The 27,156-nt window shown below is 35.4% G+C and overlaps 1 protein-coding gene across 17 annotated transcripts in view; it reads right to left on the reverse strand.

The window, feature by feature from the left end:
* The window catches only part of FOXP2 (forkhead box P2), a 555,034-nt gene that overhangs the window by 293,642 nt on the left and 234,236 nt on the right, over positions 1-27,156 (reverse strand). For 3 of the 17 annotated variants that reach the window (XM_077856068.1, XM_077856067.1, XM_077856071.1), the window contains one exon: positions 6,446-6,501. The exons of the other annotated variants lie outside the window; for them this stretch is intronic. The gene's annotated coding sequence lies outside the window, so the exon portion shown is untranslated. The remainder of the gene's footprint in view (positions 1-6,445; positions 6,502-27,156) is intronic. 17 annotated transcript variants of the gene reach the window in all.

A 27,156-nucleotide genomic window follows, 5' to 3' on the forward strand; every position in this document is an offset into this window, starting at 1 on the left:
TCCCGAAGCTATTTATGGGCTACTCATTGTGTGATATATTGCCTCAGATGCTACTGAGAATTATAAATAAGGATAAGGTAAAATCACTTCAAACAAGAAGTTACAGTGTGGTAGCGGAGATAAACCACGGTACACAAATAATTACAAGTCAAAATAGTAAATAATGAGTCCCAAAAGAGAAGGCCACTGGAATCTCTTAACTCTACTTGACAAAGTACCATGTATATCTTTTCCCTTCTTATTAAAATATAAGCCTCTTCAAAGAACAAACTTTATCATATGATCTTTGTACTTCACAGCCTCTGGTTGACCATTTTTCTCATTGTAAACATCCAATAAACATTAAGGTATTGTCCTGATTCATTTAAGGAACACAAATAAGCACTTAGGAAATGCTAAGTGGGGACATCTGGGTGGCTCAGTGGTTGAGCATCTGCGTTTGGCACAGGGCATGATCCCAGGTCCGGATATCAAGTCCTGTATCGGGGTCTCCTTGAGGAGTCTGCTTCTCGCTCTGCCTATGTCTCTGCCTCTCCCTCTGTGTCTCTTATGAATAATAATTTTAAAAATAGTGATTGCCTTAAATCCCACATTATTTTGAACTTCTCTCTCTGAGGGAGAATTAATGAAGTTTTACTTTATTGTGCCTTAAAGCATAATATAACAAATTAATAATATAACAATTTTCAGGAGAATGTCTTAATATTTTTATTAGAAATTTCTGTGACTTATGAAGCTTGAATAGCTGATCACCTTAAATTTATGAACTGCTTGCTCTGAAAATGTTATTTTAACAGCATTTTTTAACATCAAAATTTTCCTGGTAAACAAAAGGGCTATATACTATGTATAATTTTATTTTCTGGACTAATTGTTCTGTTGAGGATTGTGAAATGTTAAATGAAAATAGTGCAATATTACTAATTTAATTGTTGTCTAAACCTAAAATTGTGTATAAGGAAATGTAGATAACATGAAAAAACTGAGGAAAATGGGAAGATGAGTGAATGAGGAGATAACACAGCCTCTTTGAGGCACTGGAGGGGAAGAAATCATGCTTCTACAGTTCTAAGCTTGAACTCTGAGTTGGGCCACTTATATTCCATGCTTTTTTGGGTAAGCCATTTGAACTTTTCTTAACTTCAGTTTTCTCAAATGTAATGGATATAAGAATAATTATCTTATATGGATATTGTAAAACATAAATGAACAAAGTATAAAAACTACCTAGCCCAGTGCCTCACATATGGTAGGCATGCAAGAAAAAGCAACAGTTGGGTACTCTGACAAGTTTAATATATCAATGGTCCACTTTTTTCTTCTGTAAGAAAAGGGGATTGACTTTGACTGGAGCATGCCAGCATATTGAATTCAACGACTTATACATTTCTAGGAGGAGGAGGAGGTGGAAAAACAGGAGGAGGAGGAAAAGCACAAAGAAAGAAAGAAGAAAAAGAAAAGACAGGACAAGACAAAACTAGGAAGAGTACTAGGATGCCAACTATTATTTTTCCAAGAAAGAGAGATGATGATCAAAAGAACATTCCCTTTGAAATTTTTGTTTTTATCACAAGCCACTTAATCATGGTGGCGTTTATCTACAGATTGTATTTGAGAGCCACTGGATTAAATACTGTTCTGTAGCTCTGTTTTTCTGTAACATTGAATATTGTTTGATTCTGATTCCATGCCAGCATGATACACAGATGTACACAGATTACATGGATAAAACCTTGAATGCCAGTTAAAAAATAAATTCACTTGTAACTGATATATAAAAGAAAGAGTAAAAAAAAAAAAATTTACAAGATCCATATAATTAACTTAATCATGCTAAGATCATAATCTTAGCATAATGTCTACTCTTTTCCTTCACAATTTATGACAATTATTTGCTTTCTCTTACCCCCAGTTTTATTGAGAAATATATCACTTTAAAAGTTTAAGAAATACAACATAATGGTTTGATTTATATATTGCAAAAATGATTAGCACAATAGGTTCAGCTAATATCCATTGTCTCATAAAATAAAAAGAAAAAATCCAAGAATTTTCTACCCTGCAAAGTTATCACTCAGAATTGAAGGAGAAATTAAGAGTTTTCCAGATATGCAAAACTACAGGGTTAATCACCACTAAACTGGCCTTATAAGAGAGTTAAAGGGACTTATTTAAATTGAAAATAATGGTACTAATTAATATCAAGAAAATATATGAACATAAAAATTTTACTGGAAAAGGTAAATATATAGCAAAGATATTGGATCAATTACTTATAAAGGAGCTATGAAGGCTGAACAATAAAAGTTGTAAAGTTAACTAAAACTAAAATGGTTAGTTAAGAGCTGCATAAAATAAAAAGATGCAAAATGTGACATCAAAAATATGAAAGTGAGGGATCCCTGGGTGGCTCAACAGATTAACACCTACCTTTGGCCCAAGCATAATCCTGGAGTCCCAGGATTGAGTCCCACATCAGGCTCCCTGTGTGGAGCCTGCTTCTCCCTCTGCCTGTGTCTCTGCCTCTCTCTCTCTCTCTCTCTCTCTCTCTCATAAACAAATAAAATCTTAAAAAAAAAAATATATATATATATGAGGAAGAGAGTGTTAAAATGTAATTTTTGTTCAAATTTAAGTTCCTATCAACTAAAACTAACCATTATATACCTAGGAAGTTATATATGAATCTTACAGTAAACATTAAGCAAAAACTTATAGTAAGTGCAAAAGAAAATGAGAAAGATATGTAAATATAATGCTGAAGAAAGCTATCACACCATAAGGGAAGAAGAAGAAATTAACAGAGAAAATGTTCAGAAACAGCCAGAAAATAACAAAATGTCAATGAGTACATACCTACCAATAATTACTTTAAATATAACTGTGCTAAATTCTCTAATTAAAAGACACAGGGTGGCTAAAAAAAAAAATCCATCTTTAGGTTATATACAAAGGATTCACTGCAGACATAAGGACAAAAACTGTAAGTAAAGAAATGGAGAAAAATATTCCATGCAAATGAAAATGCAAAGAAAGCTGGCATAGCTATACTAATATTAGCAAACGACTTAATAAAAAGGCTATAATAAAAGACATAATGATAAAGGGGTCAATCCAACAAGAAGACATAATATTTATAAATATCTATGCACCCAACATAGATGCACCAAAATATATAAAGCAAATATTAATGGACATAAAGGGAGAAACTGATAGAAATATAATAATAGTAGAGGACTTCATCACCCTACTTACAACATTGGATAATCATCCATACAGAAAACAAGGTAATATTAGCTTTACGCAATTCATTAAACCAGATGGACTTATTAGATATATATAGAACATCCATCCAAAAGTGGAAGCATTCCGAGTCTTCTTAAATACACATGGAACATCTTCTAAAACAGATCACCTATTAGGCCACAAAACAAGTCTTGCTTCAATTCAAGAAGATCAGAATCACATCAAGCATCTTTTCTGACTGTATGGTATGAAATTAGAAGTCAATTACAAGGAAAAAAAACTGGAGAACACACAAAAGTGTGGAAATTAAACAACATGATACTGAACAACCAATGGATCACTGAAGAAATCATGGGGGGGAAAAAGCTAGCAACAAATGAGTACAGAAATACAACATACTGAAATCTATGGAATACATCAAAAGCAGGTCGAAGAAGGAAGTGAAGAGCAATATAGGTATACCACAAGAAAGAAGAAAAATCACAATCTAACTTATAACACAAAGGAACTAAAAAAGAAGAAAAAATAAAGCCCAAAGTTAGCTGAAGGAAGGAAATAACAAAAATCAGAAAGGAAAAAAATGAAATAAAGACTAAGCAAACAACAGAAAAGATCAATGAAACTAAGAGTTGGTTCTTTGAACAGGTAAAAAAAATTGACAAGCCTTTAGAGTTAGACTAAACGAGAAAAAGAGTGAGGGCTTGGGTGACTGGGTGGCTGAGTCATCTAAGTATCTGCCTTCAGTTCAGGTCATGATCCCAGTGTCCTGAGATTGAGACCCACATTGGGCTCCCTGCTCACTGAAGAGCCTGCTTCTCCTTGCTCCTATGCCCCACCTCCCACTCATGCTCACTCTCTTTCTCTATCTCCTGCTCTATCTCAAATAAGTAAGTAAAATCTTTAAAGAGAGAGAGGGCTCAAATAAATAAAAAATAGAAATGAAAGAGAAGTTACAAATGATACCACAGAAATACAAAAAATCATAAGAAACTACTATAAATAATTATATAACAACACTTTGGGCAAATTAGAAGAAATGAATAAATTCCTACAAATACACAGTCTTCCAAGTCTGAATCATGAAGAAAATTCGAATAGATCAATTTCCAGTAAAAAGATTGAATCAGTAATTCTAAACAAAATTCTAAAACTAGACAGTTTCATTGGTGAATTCTACCAAATGTTCAAAGAAGACTTCATATCTATCCTTCTAAAATATTCAAAAAGTTAAAGAGGAAGGATTATTCCAAACTCATTTTATCTGACCAGCATTACCCTGATCCTGATACCAAAACTAGATAAGAATATCACAAAAACAGAGAGAGGGAGAGAGAGAAAGAGAAGAAAATTATAGGCCAATATCCTTAATGAACACAGATGCAAAAATTATCAAACATACTAGCAAATTGAATTTAATAATACAATACAGAAAAGAATCATATACCATGATCAAATGGGATTTATTGCAAGGATGCAGGACAGTTTAATATCCACAAGTCAATCAACATGATACACCACAAAAACAAAATAAAGGATAAAAATCATAATAGCATCTCAACAGAAGCAGAAAAAACAAAAGTCAAAACCAATTTATGATAAAAAATTCTCAATAAGGTGGGTACAGAGAGAACCTAACCTCAACATAATAAAGGCCATATATGACAAACCCACATCTAACATCCCACTCAATGGTGGAAAATGGAAAGTTTTTCTTCTAAAATTAGGAACAAGACAATAATACCTACTATCATCACTTTTATTTAACATACTCTTGGAAGTCATAGCCACAGCATTAAGGCAAGAAAAAGAAATAAAAAGCATCCAAGTTGAAAAGGAAGAAGTAAATATATCACTATTTGCAGATGACATGCTATGTATAAAAAAACCTTACTTGAAACCAATATCGCACTATTGGCACTATTGACTGCCTACTATTAAAAAAAAATTTTTTTTGAAGGAAAAAAAGAAACCTTTAAAGTCTCCACCAAAAAAAACATATTAGAATAAACACATTCAATAAAATGACAAGAAACAAAATCAATATGCAAAATATGTGAAATTTCTATACACTAATAACAAACTATCAGGAGAAATTAAGAAAACAATGCCATTTACTATTGCATCAAAAAGAATAAAATACTGAGGAATAAACTTAGCCAAGAAGGTTTAAGACCTGTACTCTGAAAACTATTAGGCCCTGATGGAAGAAACTGAAGACACGAATAAATGGAGAGATATCCTGTGCTCATGATTTGTAAAAATTTATATCAAAACCAAAATAATCTACAAATTCAATACAATTCCTACCAGAATTCCAAAGACCTTATTCACAGAACTAGAACAAAGAATTCTGAAATGTGTAGGGAACTACTAAAGATCCTGAAAAGACAAAGCAGTCTTGAAAAGAACAAAGCCAAAAGTATCACACTGTCAGATTTCAAACTATACCACAAAGCTATAAGTACTCAAAACAGTATGGTATTAAAATAATAGACATGTAAATCAGTGGAAAAGAACTGAGGGCCCAGGAATAAACCCACATGTATAGAGACAATTAATTTATGATAACAGAAGCAAGAATACACAACAGTTGTTTTAATAAATGGTGCTGGGAAAATTGGACAGCTACATGCAAAAAAATGAAACTAGACCACTGTCCTAGATTGTGCATAAAAATTAACTCAAAATAGATTAAACACTTGAATGGATGACCCTAGACCATAAAATTTCTAGAAAAAACATCAATCTTAGTGATATGTAGTGAGTCTGACTCCAAAGGCAAGAGAAACAGTAACAAAAATTAACAAATGGGACTCTCTCAAACTAAAAAGCTTCTGCACAGTGAAGTAAACTATCATCAGAATAAAAGGCAATCTACTGACTGGGAAAAGATATTTACAAATCATATATTCAATAAAAGGTTAATAGCCAAAATATATAAAGAACTTATACAACTGAAGAATTAAAAAAATCTTTTAAATGGGCAGAGAGTCTGAACAGACATTTTTTCCAAAGAAGAGGTAGACATGGCCAATAGGCAGTGAAAAGATATTCATTGCTAATTATTAGGGAAATGCAAATCAAAACTACAATGGAATATCACTTTGTACCTGTTATAATGGCTATTATCATTCTAATAATAAAAAAAAAGCAAGAAATAACAAATGTTGGAGAGGATGTGGAGAGAATGTATACATACACGATTGGTGGGCAAGCAAATTGGTGCATCCACTATGGAAAACAGTATGAAGAGTCCTGAAAAAATTAAGAATAGACTTACCATATGATCTAGTTATTCCATTTCTGGGTATTTAAGCAAAGAATATGAAAACACTAATTCAAAAAGATACATGCACCCTTATGGTCATTGAAGCATTATTTACAATAGCTAAGATATGGAAACAACTTAAGCATCCATTGATGGGTGAATAGATAAAGAGAATATATTATATACAATGGACTGCTACTCAGCCATAAAGAACAAAATCTTTCCATTTATGACAACATCGATGAACCTTGAGAATATTATGCTACGTGAAATAAGACAGCGGAAGACAACATATGATTTCACTTGTATGCAGAATCTAAAACAAACAAAAGAGTATCAAAAACTCACAGATACAGAGAGCAGGTTGATGATTATCAGAGAAGAAAGGGGTCGGAGAGTGGGTGAAATGAGTGGAGGTAATCAATAGCACGGTATTGAATGGTAACTAGTCTTCTGATGGTAATCACTTTGTAGTGTATACAGATGTCAAATTATAATGTTATATATCTGAAATTTATACAATGGTATATACCAATTTTACCTCAATGAAAATAAACACATTTAAAAAAAGGAAAACAATGTTTCCTTGTGATGAGAACTCTTAGAATTTACTTTCATTATTTGCTTTTTGAGAGCAAATCAACCTTATTTTATTTATACATGGAAAAAAAGCTAGTAAGAGTAATGATGGACTTTGGAATTGGATGGAATTGGCTAATTCTAGTCACTAATTTTGTGAGAAGTTGCCCCAGAACTTCTCAGAGCATCTATATTCTTTTTATTTTTTAAATTTCTTTTGGTAATCTCTACACCTATGAGGCTTGAACTCAAGACCCTGAGATTAAGAGTCACATGCTCTTCTGAATGAACCAACCAGTCTGTATCTGAATTCTTTGGGGGAAACTGACCACAAATATCTCAAGGGCCACTGTGTAAATGAAATATACCTGCATAGAGTATATTGGTAATATTTAAAGTATTTAAAAAGGGCATCTGGGTGGCTCACTTGATTAAGTGTCTCTTGATTACAGTTCAGGTCATGAGCTCAGGGTCTTGAGATAAGGCCCTGCATTGGGTGCCACACTTGAGAGTTTGCTCAAGATTCTCTCTCCCTGCCCTTCCCCCTGCTTGCTCGCTCTCTCTAAAAATAACTAAGTAAACTTTTAAAAATATATTTAAAATAGTATTTAAAACTGCATGGCTTTCCCCACTTTTTCTCTTCCCAGTTTGTCCAGTGATGTTCTCTTTACACTTGTGGCACCAGTTTAATTATTAATAGCACCATTTTTCAAATACATAAGGGTACATATAAGTTTGGATGAAAATTTATGTAGTCATCTCATTATGTATTCTTTTGGCACTTCCCTTCATCCTTTGGCCACAGCTTTTCAAGAAGTTGTGTAAAAAAATATAAGGGTTTAGTGAGTACATCACATTTGTGAGAGTAGAGAACAGGACAGTATAGCTACGTTGCCTGGGGAACATATCCTTCCTCTACTATTTATATCCTTCATCTACTGTTTACTAGTTGTATTACCATGGTCAAGCTGTGGAATCTTTTTGACTGTTTGTCTTTTATCCCTCATCTAAATTGGTGACATGAAGATGAAAGGAGATAATGAAGCACTTAGTAGAATATATGATATACAGTAAATCTCACTATGTAATTGTTATTCTTATTTTAAAACAAGTATTTGATACACTCATGGGAAAAGTGTGCCTTCACACATTTCTGGTGGACATTTGTATGCATATAAAAATACTAAAATTGGGGGATCCCTGGGTGGCTCAGCGGGGTTTGGCGCCTGCCTTTGGCCCAGGGCACGATCCTGGAGTCTCGGGATTGAGTCCTGCATTGGGCTCCCGGCATGGAGTCTGCTTCTCCCTCTGCCTATGTCTCTACCTCTCTCTCTCTCTCTCTCTCTCTCTCTCTCTCGGTCTCATAAATAAATAAATAAATCTTTAAAAAAAACCAAAAATTAATGAATAACTTTGATTCCCCCCCCCCAAAAAAAAAACTCTTCAAGAATTTTATGAAGGAAATAATCATAGACACAGTCAATTCTTTACACAGGAACGTTATCTCAGTGTGGTTTTCTTTTCCAACATTGTTTTATAGCTTTGTTTACATACCTCTGTTTATTCCTATCAAACTACATATCAAGGCTACAGTTTTCTGAGTTTCAACATATGTCTATAAAGACAGTTCCCAACTTATGATGGTTCGACTTAATGATTTTCAACTTTATGATAGGGCAAAAGTGATATGCATTCAGTAGAAACTATACTTCAAATTTTGTATTTTGATCTTTTCCCAGGCTGTGATATGCAGTTCGATAATTATTTTCTCGTGATGACAGGTAGCAGCAGTGAGCCATAGCCACAGGATCGCAAGGGTAAACAATACACTCAAAACAGTTCTGTACCCATAAATCATTCTGTTTCTCACTTTCGGTACAGTAGTCAATAAATTACATGAGATATTCAACACTATTATATAATAGGTTTTTTGTTAGATAATTTTGCCCAACTGTAGGCTAAAGTAAGTGTTCTGAGCATGCTGAAGGTAAGCTAGGCTAAGGAATAATGCTCAGTAGCTTAGGTGTAATAAATGCATTTTAACCTAGAATATTTTCAATTTACGATGGGCTTGTTGGGATGTAACCCCAACATAATTCAAGGAAGGTATGAACTTCTGAAACTAATGACACAATCAAGCTAATGAATATCCATCACCCCTGAAGGTTTCCACTTGTCCCTCGTTCATTCCTTTCTTTTCTCCCCTTTTTGTCTTCAGACAAGCCTCCATGCAGTAATAGTAAAAGAATGGAACATCTAAAAGTCAATACGGAGTACTATATAAGCAAATTTGCATTTGTATTGGGTGGTGATACATCATGGTGGTTCAAGGTATGCACGTGGGAGTCAGGCCCTTCATGTCAAATCTTTCCTCTGTTAGTACTTGTTTCACCTTCGTAAGTATCCATCTTTCTGAATCTCAATATTCTATATTGCTAAAACAGAAATAATGCCTACCTCAGAAAATAAATAAAGTATTTGTTTAGGACTTAATAGAGAATTCATTTTGGCATCCATTTAGGATACAATATATGATAGTAACTGTTGGGTACCAAGAAGAAAATGAGGTATAGAATATTTAAAGAGTTTGGAAAAATGTTCGAAATTAGATGACAAAAGCTAGTTAATCAATTATTTAGAGAACCACAATATTTTAATTTTTAAAAACTATAAATACATAGATTCAAAGAATACTCTTTTTAACAATACGTGAACAGTAGATATTACCAATGATTTCTATTTTCTTTTTTTTTTTCAGTATTTGTTTCACAATAAATATATTCTCACTTTGGTAATTAGATAAAAACACTGGCATTTTATATTTTAAAAACTGAGGGGGACTGGGTGGCTCAGTCAGTGAAGCATCTGCCTTTGGCTCAGGTCATGATCCCAGGGTCCTGGGATGGATCCTGGGTCTGGCTTCCTGCTCTGTTTCTTCCTCTCCCTCTGCCCCTTCCCTGTTCCTGCTCTCTCTCTCAAATAAATATTTTTAAAAGAGTGTGGATTTTATTCATTCATTTGGTACTCACATGTTAATTTAGTACTTACTACATACTAGACCTGGGGCACTGGGGTTAGAAATGACAAAATATTTACTCTCCGAAGAAAAAAGCCACTTACACTATGGTAACTTTTACTTATGAGAAATTATGTGGCAGGTTGTGGGTTGTAACAAATAGAACTCTAGAAGCAAGGTTTATTTTTCCACTTCTAAAAACATATATCCTTTGCATCAAGTATAATTTATCTGCATATGTTTCTTTTACTTCTTAAAATAATTTAATTTATTTTTATTCTACATTTATGGTAGTAAATGTTACAATAACATCCCTGTCTATATCATCTACCTTAAATTAGAAGTACTAAGTGGATAAGAAGTATCTCTAACACTCTTTTGTTTCGTATCATAAACAGCTGGTAATCTAATGACACTTCCTGAGAACAATTCCAGAATAGAGAATCTCAAGCTTGTATTTTAGGTTGGCTATATAATAACCTAGGATTCTTCTGAAGTAATGTAAGACAGTCAATTCTTTTTTTTTTTAATTTTTATTTATTTATGATAGTCACAGAGAGAGAGAGAGAGGCTCAGAGACACAGGCAGAGGGAGAAGCAGGCTCCATGCACCGGGAGCCCGATGTGGGATTCGATCCCGGGTCTCCAGGATCGCGCCCTGGGCCAAAGGCAGGCGCCAAACCGCTGCGCCACCCAGGGATCTCAGACAGTCAATTCTTACACTTAATTATTTCACTAAAATAAAAAACCATTTCTAAATATGCAAATTCTTTGGTTTAAAAATCCATTCTATTTAAGATAAAAATTACTCTTGGCCATAGGTATTAACAAATATGTACATTGATTAGACATAAAAGCAATGAAAATGAAATTAATGTGAAGGAACCTGAAACATTTAAAGGGACCACATATTTAGAGTATCATTATTAACAAAACAAGTATCTTTCCTTTTATAAAAAAAAAAATCTAGGGGATCCCTGGGTGGCTCAGTGGTTTGGCGCCTGCCTTTGGCCCAGGGCACGATCCTGGAGTCCCAGGATTGAGTCCCGCTTCGGGCTCCCTGCATAGAGCCTGCTTCTCCCTCCTCCTGTCTCTCTCTCTCTCTCTCTCTCTCTCTCTCTCTCTCCTAAATAAATAAATAAATATTTTTAAAAAATCTAATATAAATCCAAGCTTGTTATTAACTAGTTCAAACACAAGGGAACTCAAGGGAACACAAGAGTTACTGTATATGAGCCTCTTATGCTCCCATCTTGTTTTCCCAATGATCCAGTTAGAATGTCCAAGTTCTCTTGCTTTATATGTTATGGCACATTGCTAATGCCTGACAACAAGCAGCACTTTGCCAGGCTCAGACACCACGTTGATATGCTAATGATCCATAATGAGGCCACCAGACATCAATTACATAAATGAGACTAGGAACAGGGCCAACACAGGTACAGTCTACTAATTTGTTCATCTCTTTGGCCAAAAGCCAACTGCATGACAAGTGAATGCCCCTAAAGCCACTGGGGCACGACTCCTTTGCTTCAGAGAAGGATTGGACATTGCATACCTGTGTGATCCCTATCTGTCTAAGGATACTTTAATGAACCATACAAGTACACCTAATGAGAATACATCTAAAGGGTCAGTAGATTCACATACTAGGAAGAGTACAGGGTAATAAAGAAAAGTCAAAAGTAGAAAAATCAGTCTGAGACTGACATAAAACTTAATCAAATTTCTATAGCGCAAAGTGGGAATGATACAAAACACAACATCATTCTTTCCAATAGTTTGAATTTAGAACAAGTACAACTCAATCTCATTAATAGATCTAGTATAATTGGTTTTAATCAGAATATTAAACACTTTTTCTTTATTCTCATAATGTGTGATATACTGACAACCTCAAGCCAAATGTTTTTCTTTTTTTTTTTTTCCAAATGTTTTTCATTAGGATACACCTTTGAGTTTTTAATAGAAATGAGAAGAGAAATAGAATTCTTTGACTATGATTTTTTGGCAAACATAGAGACAATTAATGAATGACACGGAAGAGAAGCAATTAACAGCATAATGAAAGTAATCTATATGTGTGTATATCTATCTATATGTATATATAGATACACACACACACATGTAATACTATTTAATGCACTTACAATCCTTTGGAAATCAGTTGACAGAGATTTAAATAAAAGGATGCAAAATTTCTATATATCAGAACCATATGGATAAAAACTATTCTGATAAGTTTTTGTTATAACTTAGTAACTATTAAAATAGCTTATTGATTATTTTGGCTATTATGGCAGTCATTAAGGACAGAGACATTATACAAAGCATCAAGCTGTCTATCCGGGCCTTTGTGTTCTGTTTCTGGCAGTGCACAAGCCAGACTAGCCTACTGTCAGCAGAAAGGGGAAAATAAGAAGGTGCTAGTAAACATGGTTTCAGCTGTCAGTGCTGCAGAAATGTTCAGTTCAGGGGCAAACTGTAGTGCCTGGGGGAGCCTAACAACAACAGATTTCAGATTAGATAAACAGCAGGAGAAAAATCCTAGATGGGTGTAGGTAGCTTCACAAGAGGCAGGGATTAAGGAAGGAGAATACTCAAAGTTTACAAAGTCAATAGAGCTTTTCATCTCACTAATCATTCTTTGGTTTATAGTTCTGTCTTCAGATCTGACTCTTGTTAATGCTTTCCTGACTCTAACCTTAGCACTTCTCAACTATGGTTCAGATACTTCTTCTGACTCAGGTGCTGACCCACATCCTTGTTCAGCCCCCATCCCAAGTCCTCTAGCGCCCTATGACTTCCTTTTTCAACACATGGTGGATCTGGTTTCTACTTGTAAACTGTGCTCTCAACACAGGACTCCATCTTCATGGGACTTCTTAGTCTCTGCTGCTTTCAAAGGATGATTTTTTTTTTTTTCTTAGAGAAACTCTTAAGTTCCCAGACTTCTGCATTCAATGAAGTCATTTCATACGTGGCTCAGGTGAAACAGAGTAAGTAGTGTTTTCTTAGCCTGCTGGTCAAAAGTAGAAGACACAGACGAACCATCTCATATGAAATTATATTATATGGTGGTTAAGAGTATCAACTGTAGCAAACTGTAGTTTGCTTCTGAACCTTTGATTTGCTAACAACTAGCTATGAACCCTGGGCAAGTAACTGAACCTCTCTGTGTCTCAGATAATATCATCATCCACTTGAAAGAACTGATGGGATATTGTAATTTTATATAACGCCCATATAGTTGCCTGGCCATGGTGTATACTAACTATATGTTAGAGGTCATTGGTGGAAGTGCCAGCATTTATAATCAGGAAGCCTGTCCCGAGTGGACTGTGTAGGACTCTCAGCATGTGAACGGCTCCTCTGCCTGGGCCAGAAGCGCCCATACCACAATTCACCTCTTTGCTGTGGTAGGTTAAAAATGGCAACAAATTCTTGTCTAGTCCTCCCATTGTGAGATCGGATCTAATTCTCCCTTTAGAAATGGCCCGGCCTTAGTGACTTGTTAGGCAAATAGAATGTGATGGAAGTGATATTCTTGGACGTCCAGGGGAGCCTCTTGGCCTTGCAGTTTCCTCCTGGGAACACTCTTTGGAAGACTTGTTGCCAAGCTATGAGGAAGCCCAAGCAACTCAGCAAAGAGGAACCAAAGCACTCAGCTGACAGCCCTGGCTAAACTCCAAGCCTCCAGCCAGAACCAAGTGGCCAGCCCTGTGAGTGAACCTCCTTCTGTGGCCTGACCACGCAGGTTCAGTCTAGCAGGCCCAACGGAAAGGCACAGGGAACAGAGACAAGCCTTCCAGGGGAGCCCTGCCAAAACCATAGATACACAAACAACAGCAACAACAGAAGTGATCATTATTTTAAGCTACAAGCTTTCAGGTGTTTTCTTAACACAGCAATAGGTAGCTGCAATGTTGGTGACAGTAGTCTAGTCAGCAAGACGCGTCGGAGCCCCGTTTATTGGCACGTCGTGTACTGTTGGCACGATGCTACCCAGACAGCAGCGACTGGCGGAATGCACCCCTGTTGAAGCCATGTGTGCTTCTTCTCTAGCCACCAAGCTGGACCTCCTGGCAAGTCTGGGCAACCTTCCTCATGAGTCCCCGGAGAGACAAAAGATTCTTTCTAAATGGTAGAGGGGTTTCACACCTACCATTCTGCCCCCCTTTTTCGGGCCAACACCATGCTTGAGGCTCTGACCATGATCAGTGTGGCCCCTAAAATGACCTACACGTTAGATGTTAAAATTGCAATGCTGTTCTTCACAGTGATTACACACTATCTAAAGTTATTTACATTCTTAAAATGGCACTCTCTTCAAATGATGCATGTTAAGGGTGGAGACATTCGTTTGGTTTCAGAAACAAAGCCACGTACATCAGTCTGATTTTTAAGGTGTCACCATTTTGTGTTCTCTTGTTCTGTACAGAGGATCCAATTTTGTTTTCAAATTCTATATGCCATGGAGTACTAGCCAATGTGTATAATTTAGTTCAATTAGAAATTTATACTGTAAATAAAACAGGTTTCATAAGTCACTTCAGACTAGTGAGGGTATCATTGCAACTAAAAATAATAATTAAAAATTAAAGAAAATAATTAGCATGCCTTTCAGCTTTTAAAATCAGACAGATGTTTTACTAACAGTTATAAAAACTGGAATAGTACTTGCCCTTAGGCCCAAACAAATGTGTCATTTCACCAGTTTCAATGTAATGCTTAATTTTAAAGAAAACCAGATATTTTTCATTATACAAAGCCAGGACAAAATTTTTTTAAAAATTTTCATCAGTTATGTTTAGGATTGCACATATATAACGTGCATTTCTATAAATGGCAATTGTATTATAGTGATGCTTTCGTCATCTTTTACGAAGATATTCTTGTCTTCACTAGAAGGAGGTGATGTTCCATGATTTTAGAAAGGAAATGCTGGCTTGAGAGCAATGGCATTACAAAATCAGGGCATCAGTGAGGACCAGAGAACAGTAGATGGGTGTGTCTGTTGGTTGTAAGAATAGAAAATTCTGTACTTGGGACTCCATAGAAATGGCTTTCAATAATGCAAAGAACTATGACGGCAGAGAGCTATAACTGTGGTTATTCCAAAGCACTAATTTTAAGATACTGTTTGATTGGTTTATAGTTTGTAGCTCTATTACACAGACTAGAATATTTAGTAACCTACTAATACTTATACTGACAACTCCTGGTACACTCCTCAATCAGAAGCATCAGATTGGAGGGGCACACGAGTGATTCCTCCGTGGCAGAAAACCCCGAAGGATGGTATATAGAAAAGATGGGTTTTTTTTTTTTTTTAGAAGTTTCCAACTGGTATCCCAAAGACCAAATTCAGTCTACCAATGTGTTTCCCTCAATAAGTACAGTACCCAGGGTATTTATTTTATTTATTTTTACACAGGGTATTTTAAAACAACTGAATCTGAATAATCTACAAAAGAAGCCTATAATCTCCAGTTTTGTCTGCCTCCATCACTTCATAATTTCTTGGCAAAAGTCTATTTTTTTCCTTTGTGGGCTTTGTTTGGCTCCCAGAGGCATAGGAGTTCAAAATTTTTGAACCATATTTGTAAATCCTATTATCTAAAAGTATTTGTTTAAATATGTAAAACACACATACATAAAGACACACATATATTGTAAGTTAGCCTGTGCACAGAGTAAATGCTCTACGTATTGGAAGAAAAGGAAAAAAAATCAAAATAGTTAAGTCAAATTTGTTTCTCTACTCTAATAACAGACCTGGTCATTTGAATTCTTTAATATCCAATCTTAACAAAATGCTAATAATGCTTTAAAGGCAGTAGTATAATTCCCCTGAATCAACTAAACTCTAATTTTGCTTAAAAAAAAATCTAATAGGAATGAGAGGTAATAATATGTATAACATATCTTATAAATGGCATCTAAGACAAAACAAAATTACAATTATCTTCATTTCATGACGCAATAATTGTTGCCAGGAAAAGAAAATAAAGATGTGACAGCTTAAAAGTCTATCAACTGAAAATGTATAACTACTGCTGCTGAGAAATTTCATAACACATATTCTGTTCATCTTCCTAAACAAACAACGGGCTGTGCTTCAAATATGTTGCAAGACTATTAGGGAAAGATTCTTTTTGTTTTGATTTGTTTAAAGCTGGCAGATTCAGTGACAAACATGCACCTTCCCCTTCTATATATATAAGTGCAGGCTATTTAGTTAACACAAAAACAAAACAAAAAGGAAAAGAAAATGAATGCATATTTGTTAGGTTTAGGTGAACTATGCATCGTAAAATAAAAACAAAGGCAAAATGTGCCTTTTTAGTACATTAATTATGATCTATCATTTACTCTACGTTTAGAACACACAAGGGAAAAATAACATTTGTACCCATAGGTATTCTAATGAGATTAGACGTGAAGCTTTTGAAATAAACCTCAAACAGCTATTACCAAACCTTATTACTGTTTAGTAGCTTCGATCACACAGTCATTTAGTCACAAATCTGTGGCTATAGACCAAACCCATACAGACTTCTAAAAGGACATTAACACCTCAAGGGACAAAAAGGATGCCTGGAAAACCTTCCTTGAACGAGAGTTCAACTACTTCCCGTGGCAGTTTGCACACGTTTTCCAGCATGAATTTCACTTATTTAAACAGGTGAAAGTAATTAGATTTTTAAATGATTGTATTGTCAATGGGTCTGCACTCTGACAGAAGAATTCATACTGACTGTAAAAACCCTAAAACTCATAAAAATAGGAATTTTGGGAAAAATGATTAGTAGCACGTTCCTAAGTTTCTACCAAAAAAACTCTAAAAATTAAACCTCAACCTCTCTTTCTCCCTTTCTCTCTCTCTCTCTCTCCCTCCCTCCCTCGTATAGCATGTCAAATAACCACAGAATATAAACATAGAATTGTTTTTTTGAAAATCAGGTATGAGAAATACTTTCCATTGGGGAAAACGTGAAATTACATTTAAAAAAGAAACCTACATGACGGTTGCCATCAATTGTACTGTATACTATAGCTTATCACAAAATTTAGATTGAAACAACTTAAAATCTCAGTAAAGGGCTATTGTCAGACCCTAGTGGTCTGAAAATGGTCTATGAGAGATCTAAAGAGATTAATCTTCTCTAAACACAGAAGTCATTTCAATGTAAAAATTATACAATGAGAACCGCAGAGCTTTAATTTCTGAAAAGCCCAGATAATTATATATTCCATGGCTCTCAGACTTCCTTACCAATAGTGGTACCCAGTTTTAACATGTATATTTTACGTTTTGTATTAGAATCAAAACCTGAATAGGTTTAAAAGAGCCATTTTAAGTCTAACAGGAATTCACTGTGTACATTCTATAATCTACTTGTTCTAAAACTAAGGTTTTGATATATGCTGATTAATTAGGCTGAAAGAATAAAATAGGTTTCTGGTGTATTAAATTAAACTCACCATTTTTAAACTAGAATGCATACAATTATAGTAAGGTTGCCCCTTATGAAATGTCTGAGATGACCAAATGAAATGTATACTGCTTTTAAAGGGAGAGTTAGACCTGTTTAAGTTGTAGTTTTTAATTATACATACTGCTATTTTGTATGAGAGCCTCTGGAAGGAAAAAAAAATTAAAAGTGGATCCTCGCTATGTTCATATTAATTACATGATACAGCATGATTAGATGGGAGTAATTAGTGTATGCTGAAGTAAACTGAGTTTGAAAGCTTACTCAATATTATTAAGCGCCCTTTTTGAAAGTAGTGAATAGCTTAATTTAATTTGTGCTGGTTAAAGCACACAGATTTCCAAATACCAAGACAATACTAAATTTACTCTTTTATCCAAATCATACTAATAAATGCAGAGGAAGAGATGTCTGAATGGCACTAGCCAAAGATTATGTGCTTGATTTAACATTTTTTTCACAATTAATATTCAGCACAGACTGATTTGTTCTCATCAAAATCATCAATGCTTTCAGGTGATTTTTGCCCATGGCATTACAAACTAAAAGAGACTACTGCAAATCCAAAATGTCCTAAAAAGTAACAAAATTCTACAGGTAAAAGAACATTACATGAAAAGAGAATGAAAAATATTTGTCAAACATAGTTATAAAAATTTAATCCAATAAATTTTAAAGCAGGAAGTTATTGTATCCATTAAATAAAAGTGAGATTTTCTGTAAGTAAGATTAATGACGAACTATATATCTACAATTCAATTGAATATAAACAACCATGTGTTGTCCATTAGGGAGGCATTTGCTCACGGGTATTTTCCTAGCTGTGGTGATGAATTTGCACCAATCCATCTACACAGTCTCACCCAGTTCTCCTTGTCACCAACTGCACACATTTGCCAGCCAGCTGGCTGGGGTGAGGGGCGTCTCCTGTGCCACATAACAAAGACAAGCTTGCTGGCCTGCAAGGGGATGAAACCCATGACCTCTGGTTCATTAACAACATGGGTAGTCAAGTGAGCTAACCAGTCACTGATTAAAATGAATGTATACCTTGCCAGGCCAGAAACGCTAGCATCAGCCTTCAGTGTATTGATATGAGAAACAATTTTTTGTTTTCTCCAATAAATTTTCTCCGACTAATTTGTTATGAGAAACAAATTTCATGAAATTTAACGCTACTATCATTACAAGGAAACCACTGTGAATTTGAAGCAGAAAATGAGCTTCAAAAAGACTTTAAATACTTAAGGCTAATTCAACTGAGTTTAATTCCTTTGGTTAAAAGTCAACTTTAAATTGAAACGCCTCTTAAAAAAAAGGACTCGAATTATATTAACTTCTAACAAAATATTTTAAATGAAAACTACTGAAGACATATAAGCAAGTATCCCTTATAGACAGCAATAGTAAACCTACTCCTTAAGTTTGCTGCTCTATCTAATCGTTGGTATAAATTTGATTTTTGAAACACACACAAACATGTCAGAAACAGGACAGGATATGAAAAAAGGTAACTTCTAATCAAGAGGATGTCTTGTGGTAAAATTACAAGCATCTTTAATATATGATTTTTTAAAAGATCAAGTAAAAATTTAGAAAAACATTATATTTATGGAAAGAATTGGACAGAGCAAATTTACTCAATTGTCAGGATTTTTCCTCATTAACACTAAAGAGAATTTATTTAGTTGCCATCTCCTCTTGGAACTATATATCCGTGTTTGCCTTCTTTCATTTCTAATTACATCCTTTTGAAAGGTGAGCTCAGAACCAGATATAACAATGCCTATTTACTTTTTTTAACATTATCATTTTAATACATTTACATTTTAAGGCACTCACATTATGCCACTGACATATTTTTTCCCCTCATAATGTTAAACTAGGCATGCCTAGTATTTTGTAAGTCATCCAAAAACCCGTATCTCATACTTCCCACTCAATCCATTATTTATTCACAACCCTGAGCTTCCGTAACAACTTGTACATGCTTATAGTATAGCAGGCCTTATATTTAATTGTAATTATTTGTTAAAATGTCTTCTCTTGTGCACTTTTAAAACAGGGACATGTCTTATTCATCTCTGCCTCTTTACCAACAAGCCAAGTGCTTTACAAATAAAGAGTGTTTAATAAGTGAACTCTGGATAGAAGAATGGATAAATCCCTATTGAGTTTTACTTGCTTTGTTTTGGTCTATTACCCCACTGAGATCTCTTTGAATGAGGATTATATTAACTATGCCCCCCACCTTTGTATCATCCTTAAATTTGATAGTTAGGTCTCCGACATTTTCGTCAAAGTCATTGATAAAGTTGGAAATGATAGGGTCTCTGGCATGTCAATCATGGGCCTCTCTTCCAATTGTCATCCAATTATTAAGAAGTAATTCTTGAGTATAATCAGCCAGGCATCTATGCTCCATTTAATTCTATAGCCCAGGGGATCCCTGGGTGACTCAGTGGTTTAGCGCCTGCCTTTGGCCCAGGGTGTGTCCCTGGATTGAGTCCCGCATCGGGCTCCCTGCATGGAGCCTGCTTCTTCCTCTGCCTGCTTCTCCCTCTGCCTGTGTTTCTGCCTCTCTCCCTGAGTGTCTCTCATGAATAAATAAATACAATCTTTAAAAAAAATAATTCTACAGTCCAGTTTTCTCCAACATGTCCACCCAAGAATTTTCAAAGCTTTGTCAAAAGGCTTGCTATCATCAGGATTAACTATATCCATAGCATTCACTAAGTATTCTATCAGAAAAGAAAACAGGTTTGATTTTGCATAGCACATCCCCAGTAAAAAAAGCATTTTTTTCTTAGTAATATCAAAACTTCTAAAGGTTCCTAAACCTATTTAATTATCAAAATCACAAGACCAATATGGATGTTCTACTACTCTCTACTTTCCAAAATTTGCCCTTTCAGCTCATCTCTAACCATTTAAATTCTTTCTGTGTTTGCTGGCATAAGCATCCTCCACTTTGGTTTCAGAACAACCTAAGTTGTTTCAGTTCCTACACTCTGTGTGATCCTGGATAGTGAAGTTGCTGAGTGCTCTGTCTCCAGTGCTCACTTAACTTAGAATTCCTCTAAAACCAGTTTTTTCTACTCACGGCAGATCACTTGCTCTGACAGAGAAGAAGCAAAAATGGGACTTGTTTTACTCTCTAACCATCATCTGTTAAGAGTACACCATTCGTTCTAAGCAACAAACCCATGCATTATTCTTTTGATTTGAACATACCCTAAAAAAGGCTTGTTATTTTCCTTGCTATTTTTGTAAGCTTTACATCAATCTCAAGTTTACCTTCCTTGATATTTTTCTCATTGTCATGGATCTTAATTTTTTATTAACCTTTTGCTGTAAGCTGACCATAGTTTTTATTATTTGCCTTTTCTTTTAACTATTCCCCCCATTCCACCCCCTAGGCCATCACAGTTTCGCTATACCAACATTGTTATAATTTTATATTTGAACTCTTTCATCCTTTTAGCCGGGTTCCCTTTTAGCGTTTTTAGCTCTGGGCTCAGCCAGGTCTTAAAGCATTCTTACTATAGCAGATCTTTGTAACTAAAAGAAATAATAAACGACTTAGGTATATTATTTGCACTACACAGACCATTCTAGGTTACCTTTCAATCTTCGTTAAGAACTAGCAATCTAGTTTTGGGAAAAAATGCATTATATAAGGAATCCCACTGTTTATTTTGAGTGGGCTTTTATTTTGTTTTTTATAATCCTTTGCAAAAAAAATTAAGAATGTTTAAGGCATCCTGAATTAATGACCACGCCAAAAATGCTAAGAGAAAAAGCTCCTGAGATATCGTCCAATGTCTAATTTGCTGAATTGTGTGAATGTACACTGATTGCTACACCAAAAAAAAAAAAAAAAAAAAAAAAGATTGTTACTGAATTTCTATGGAAAAAGCCACTTACTGTCAATTCTTTCTCCTAAAATTATTTCTTTTCCATTAAAATAACTGTTGTATAGTTTGAGCATTCCCAAATATGGAACTATCATTATTATGGCAGAACAAATTATATTTGAAACCTACTTTCCTAAAGCATACAATCTATTTCTGACCATATCTAGGAATTTTTCCTTGGCCCTTTCAAATTTTAATTTAATACAGCAACTATCTCCCAATATCCTCTTTCCTTTTATACTACGAGCCATTCTTTCATATTGGTTAGAAAGAATTAAGTCCACTGAGGCATTCCCCTGTTTGTTTTTCTCTATCTTCTTACATGAGATGGAAATCAATTCTTAATTATCCTAGGCAAATTGTGCTTTCACGTTCTTATTGACATTTAACACCAAATATAATTTGTTATATATAGTTTTATCATGATTTGAGTACTGTCCCTAATTTTTATTCATATTTCCCTAACATTTCTCTGATGGGAAACCTTTGAAACCAAAGCATTAGTTTATCTAGAGGAAGACAGAAGGCTCTGAAGAGAAGTAAAGGAAGGGCAGATCTATCTTGGTTGACAATGATGGCATCCTATTCCAACACTGTGTGCCTGCCCTTAAGAGATGGGTTAAGCACTGGGTGTTATACTATATGTTGGCAAATCAAACTTCAATAAAAAAAAATATAGAAAAGAAGAAAAAAAACACTGACCAAACTAGAAAAATGCCAATAGTTCCTAATAAATCTAAAGTATACACTATTCAGTTTTAAGAAGATAAAACGTGGGATCATTTGAGCATAAAATACCAAATGTTACTCAAAGCCAAACTAAAATGATTTCTGAATGTCTTGCAAATTTTGATTATTCATTATTCTGTTTGTATTTATTAGCTTGGATAATTAAGAGTTGGGGGCACCTGGGTGGCTCAGGGATTGAGTGTCTGCCTTTGGCTCAGATCAAGATCCTGGGGTCCTGGGATCAAGTCCCGCATTGGGCTCCCTGCATGGAGCCTGCTTCTCCCTCTGCCTATGTCTCTGTTTCTCTCTCTGTGTCTCTCATGAATAAATAAGAAAAGAATAAATAAGAAAATTAAAGAAAAAAGAGCTGACATCTTAGGTTGTACAGTTAATATTATGGTGGTTCTCCAATACTAATCTTCCATTTACACAAGAACCGATATTTCAATCTAAAAATTGTATTACTTAGGAATTTTTGGCTATGACCATCAGAAAACCTGATTTGCTGGCTTAAGGAAGAAGGAATTATTTTTTCGCATGACAGGAAATTCAAAAGTAGTTGGGTAGGTTTGAGAGTAGACTGACTTAGTGACTCAATAACATCATCAAGGCTCCATAGCATTTCTCCTCATAGGACTAATCAAGACAAAATGCTCCTTTCTTTTTTTCACCCAAATGGGACAGTAGGGAGGAAGTAAAGGGAGAGAATGTAGGAGTGAAACAGATGCAAGTGGCAGGCAGGGAAAGGAGAACATGCCTCTTCTCACTCTCCAACAGCAAGGAAATACCTTCCTAGTAGCTTCCAGCCAAACTTTCCTCATTTATCATTGACAAAAATTGGATCACATGACAATTTCTGACCCAGTTATAGGCAGAAAGGATGGGATTACCCTTAGACTAATGAACCCATGTTAATTTTACAAACTACACTCTTGCTACTCTGTAGACTATTCAGTGGAATAAATACGGAAAAAAATATATGTTCAGGACAGACATCTAAGTATCCATAGATACAGGCCTTTTTGAGTCAATGCATTTAGAAACTAATTGCTTAGGGTGCCATGTGGCCCAGTTCTTCTCATTGAGACTGGAAAAGGCATTTACCAGAGACTTCAAAGAAAGAAGCTCTCTAGTTTCTGAGAGAGCTCTAAAAGCCACTGTTTCTCTTCTAAGATGTGGCTAGAGAAGCATGTAGTCCTTTGGCAGCCACCTTGCAAGCACTGAAAGGAGACAGCTAAGGACAAAGCTCATAGTATGGAGAGAAAGTAGATTTGGTAGGCAAAACGGGCAAACCCTTCATGACAGCTCTACCTAACAAAGCAAACCAAACTTGAAATCCAAGCTAATAATTATTATTTTTTCTTTTTGAGAGAGAGAGAGAGATAGAGAGATGGAAAGCACATAAGCGACAGAGGAGGGGCAGAGGGAAAGCAAAGAGAAACTTTAATAGATTTCACACCCAGTATGGAGGCCAACACAGTGCTTGATCACAGGACCCTGAGATGATGACCTGAGCCGAAATCAAGAGTCAGATGCTTAATTGACTGATCCACCCAGGGGCCCCCAAACTAATTTTTTTATATTTAATTAATTGAATCAATAAATTCTCCCCTTTTTTTCCATTTGAATTAAATTTCCTATCACTTCCAAATTTATCCCAGGTGATAGTGGTCTGCAGGTATTAACTTAGGAGCAGTACTTATTCAAGACATGGTGCCACTTTGTACTGGTTAGCAACCAAAATATTAACACCCAAAATACATGTAATCATATGTATTTATTGTGATAAATTCCCAGCAAATGAAAGTCTATCCTTAGAGCCTTGTAAGGGTTTTCAAATGGGCAAGACAAAATCCTGAGTATTAACTTATCAGGAAAAGTATGATAATCTAGATAATACATCAGTACTTCTTCCATGCAATTATGTGAGCTGAGACTAGGGCTTTCTCAACTCATTCTTTTCTTATTGGTAAATGGTTGAAATGTGCTCTTCATTGGCAAAAACTGATCCCTCCTCATATCATACACATAAATATCAGAGACCTTATGCCTAAAAAAATGTTTGAGAACTATTGGACTAGCCCTGTGTCTCTTTGTTTTCAGATGCATGCTAATTCATTCAATCATGAATATAATTTACTAAGTCCATGTCTACAATATGCCACAGGTGTCCTATCATTGTTTTGAATCAAAACTACCATTATTCAGTTTTGATAAAAACAGTAGAAAGATGCCTCTGCCTTATCAGTTTAATTGATAAAAAATGTTTCTCTACTACTCTCACTGATACTATTTAAGAAATACATAATAACATATAGTACTCACAAAGCTTTCCTTGATTTTAAACCCAGGCTTTCAAGCTTGCCAATATTTACACATATATGATGCTTGCATTTATAGCAACCAGCAATCATTTCTTACCCTCTAACTGAGTAAGTGTTATTTCCTGGAAATATTTCCTAAAGGTGCTATTTCCTGGAGTCCTCATTTAATTTCTCAATTGTGCATTTTCAACTTTAGCCACATAGAGGCCACCTTCTTGCCTTACCATCTGGTATGACCCTGAATTTCAACAGAATGTCCTTTATATCTTGTAGCTTATGAAAAGATGATTAGTCATTTCACGAAATATCTTCTCAGCTAAGTCACTAACCAATCATGAGGCACACAAAACTGACAATATGCAAATATGTGGTAAGATTAAAGTCAGTTACTTAACTGAAACTGGAAGCTACTCCAAGTACTAGAAGATACATTTTATTTATTTATTTACTCATTTATTACTATGAGAGAATAAGGCTAATTTTTTTATGATGCGGGACTTTTTAAGGGGAAAAGCCAGTTAATCTTATAAAATTCAATGGCAGCACTTAGGTAATATTAAGTGATGAAGATAAAGATCATAATGAGAGCAACTGACTAAAATGCTGGCAAACAAAAAGCCAAAAATTCATCAAATGAGGAGAAAAGTAGTTTGAACAGAGATTCAAACTACTATTGCTTTAGGATTCTTGGCATCTGAAGTACGAAAACGTAAGCATAACGATTATCCAGGTTGAAAAGTTAATGGTTGGAGCACCTGGGTGGCTCAGTCGGTGAAGCATCTGCCTTTGGCTCAGGTCATGATCCCAAGGATCCTGGGATCGAGCCCTGTGTCAGGCTTCCTGCTCAATGGGGAGCCTGCTTCTCCCTCTGCCTGCTGCTCACCCTGCTTGTGCTTGCTCTTTCTCTCTCCGTCAAATAAATAAATAAAATATTTATTTATTTATTTATTTATTTATTCATTCATTCATTCATTCATTCATTCATTCATTCATTCATGAGAGACCAGAGACAGAGAGAGGCAGAGACACAGGCAGAGGGAGAAGCAGGCTCCATGCAGGGAGCCTGACGTGGGACTCGACCTGGGGCTCCAGGATCATGCCCTGGGCTGAAGGCGGTGCTAAACCACTGAGCCACCTGGGCTGCCCAAATAAATAAAATCTTTAAAAAAAAAAAAAGAAAAAGAAGAAGAAAATTTAATGACCAAATGAGAGATGCAGGGACTCCAGGGCACTAGAATAGAGTATAAAAGGGTACAGGGGCACCTTTCCCAAGGGTGAAAGAAGCAATGCTATTCAACCCTTTTTCCTCAACTAGCCTTGACTATCCCCTTCACCAGACTACAGCATTTGGTTCATGCACACACAAAGTCTAGTGGTCTCTCAGCTGATATGCAAGATCAAAGGTTAATGACTTTTAAAAATGACATAAGTGGCTTGCTACAGATAAGAATCAGCTCTGTGGCATGCTTCAGGCCACTGAAACACAGGTCCAAAATGTAGTCTTCATTACATTCCAAAAGAATCTCATCTGAACCATAGAAAACAGGGAGTCTTCAGAGAAATGATTGTACCTGATTTCTGACCTAAGTGTATTATTTTTAAAAAATGAATTCTTTATTTCTGTTTCTCCAGAACAAAGGTAAACACTGCACATATGGTTACTGGATATTCTGGTACCTTTATAGAACAGGCCCCAAGCCTAAAAGCCCAAAGTAGCTCTAGCCTCCCCATGGGACAAGTAAATCAAAGTGAGAGTCAAGTTTGATCTCATTCCAGACTTGAACCACCTATGGAGGCCAAACTAACCTGGTACTTGCTCGCTCCACAGAGGGGCCCACCCAGGTCAGGCCAGGTGCTCAGTGCCCCAGTAGCCTGGTGTGTTTCTGAAAGAGTGCCCATTATTTTTATTTCCCTAAATCCTAGAAGTGGAGGGGGGGCTGATTCTGATGACAAAAGAGTATTTTTTCACCACTGTAATACTCTAAAACACAGAGAACAAAAGTTAAAATATTGGTGATATATATGCCATGTATTACAAAATAATTATAAATGGATAACTGATTCATTTCCTCAAAAAGCAAAACTCAGGATTGCAAATGGCAACAGAAAAATAAATAGCAATGCCCATTTGTTTTCACATAGGAAAGTAATTTCAATCGTCATTAAATATATATATACATCTATAATTATACACTTCATACTCTCTCTTCACAACATACACCTTTTCAAAATATCTCATATTAAAAAATTTTAGAAATGTCATTTCTACATTTTTCATGTATGTTTGATTTGAGAACTAATGGATTAAAAATAACTGAGCAGGTATTCACAGAATAATTCCTTTAACAAACTTATATGATATGGGAGTGGGAGGGGGAAAGGAAGACATGTCATTTAGAAACTTGGATTTAAAGGGAATAGGAGAGAACTGAGATATCTACAGGATCCAGAGGGACTTTTGGTTTTTAAGATGGAAGTGATTTACCTTTCTTTGTTCCCCCTGACAGGCTGATGGAGGGGATGGGAAGAAAGTGCAAGCTTGGTAGGCACCTCTTCACCGCTGTCGGCATTTTGCCACA

This window comes from Canis aureus, chromosome 18, assembly GCF_053574225.1.
Source record: "Canis aureus isolate CA01 chromosome 18, VMU_Caureus_v.1.0, whole genome shotgun sequence".
Lineage (NCBI taxonomy): Eukaryota > Metazoa > Chordata > Mammalia > Carnivora > Canidae > Canis > Canis aureus.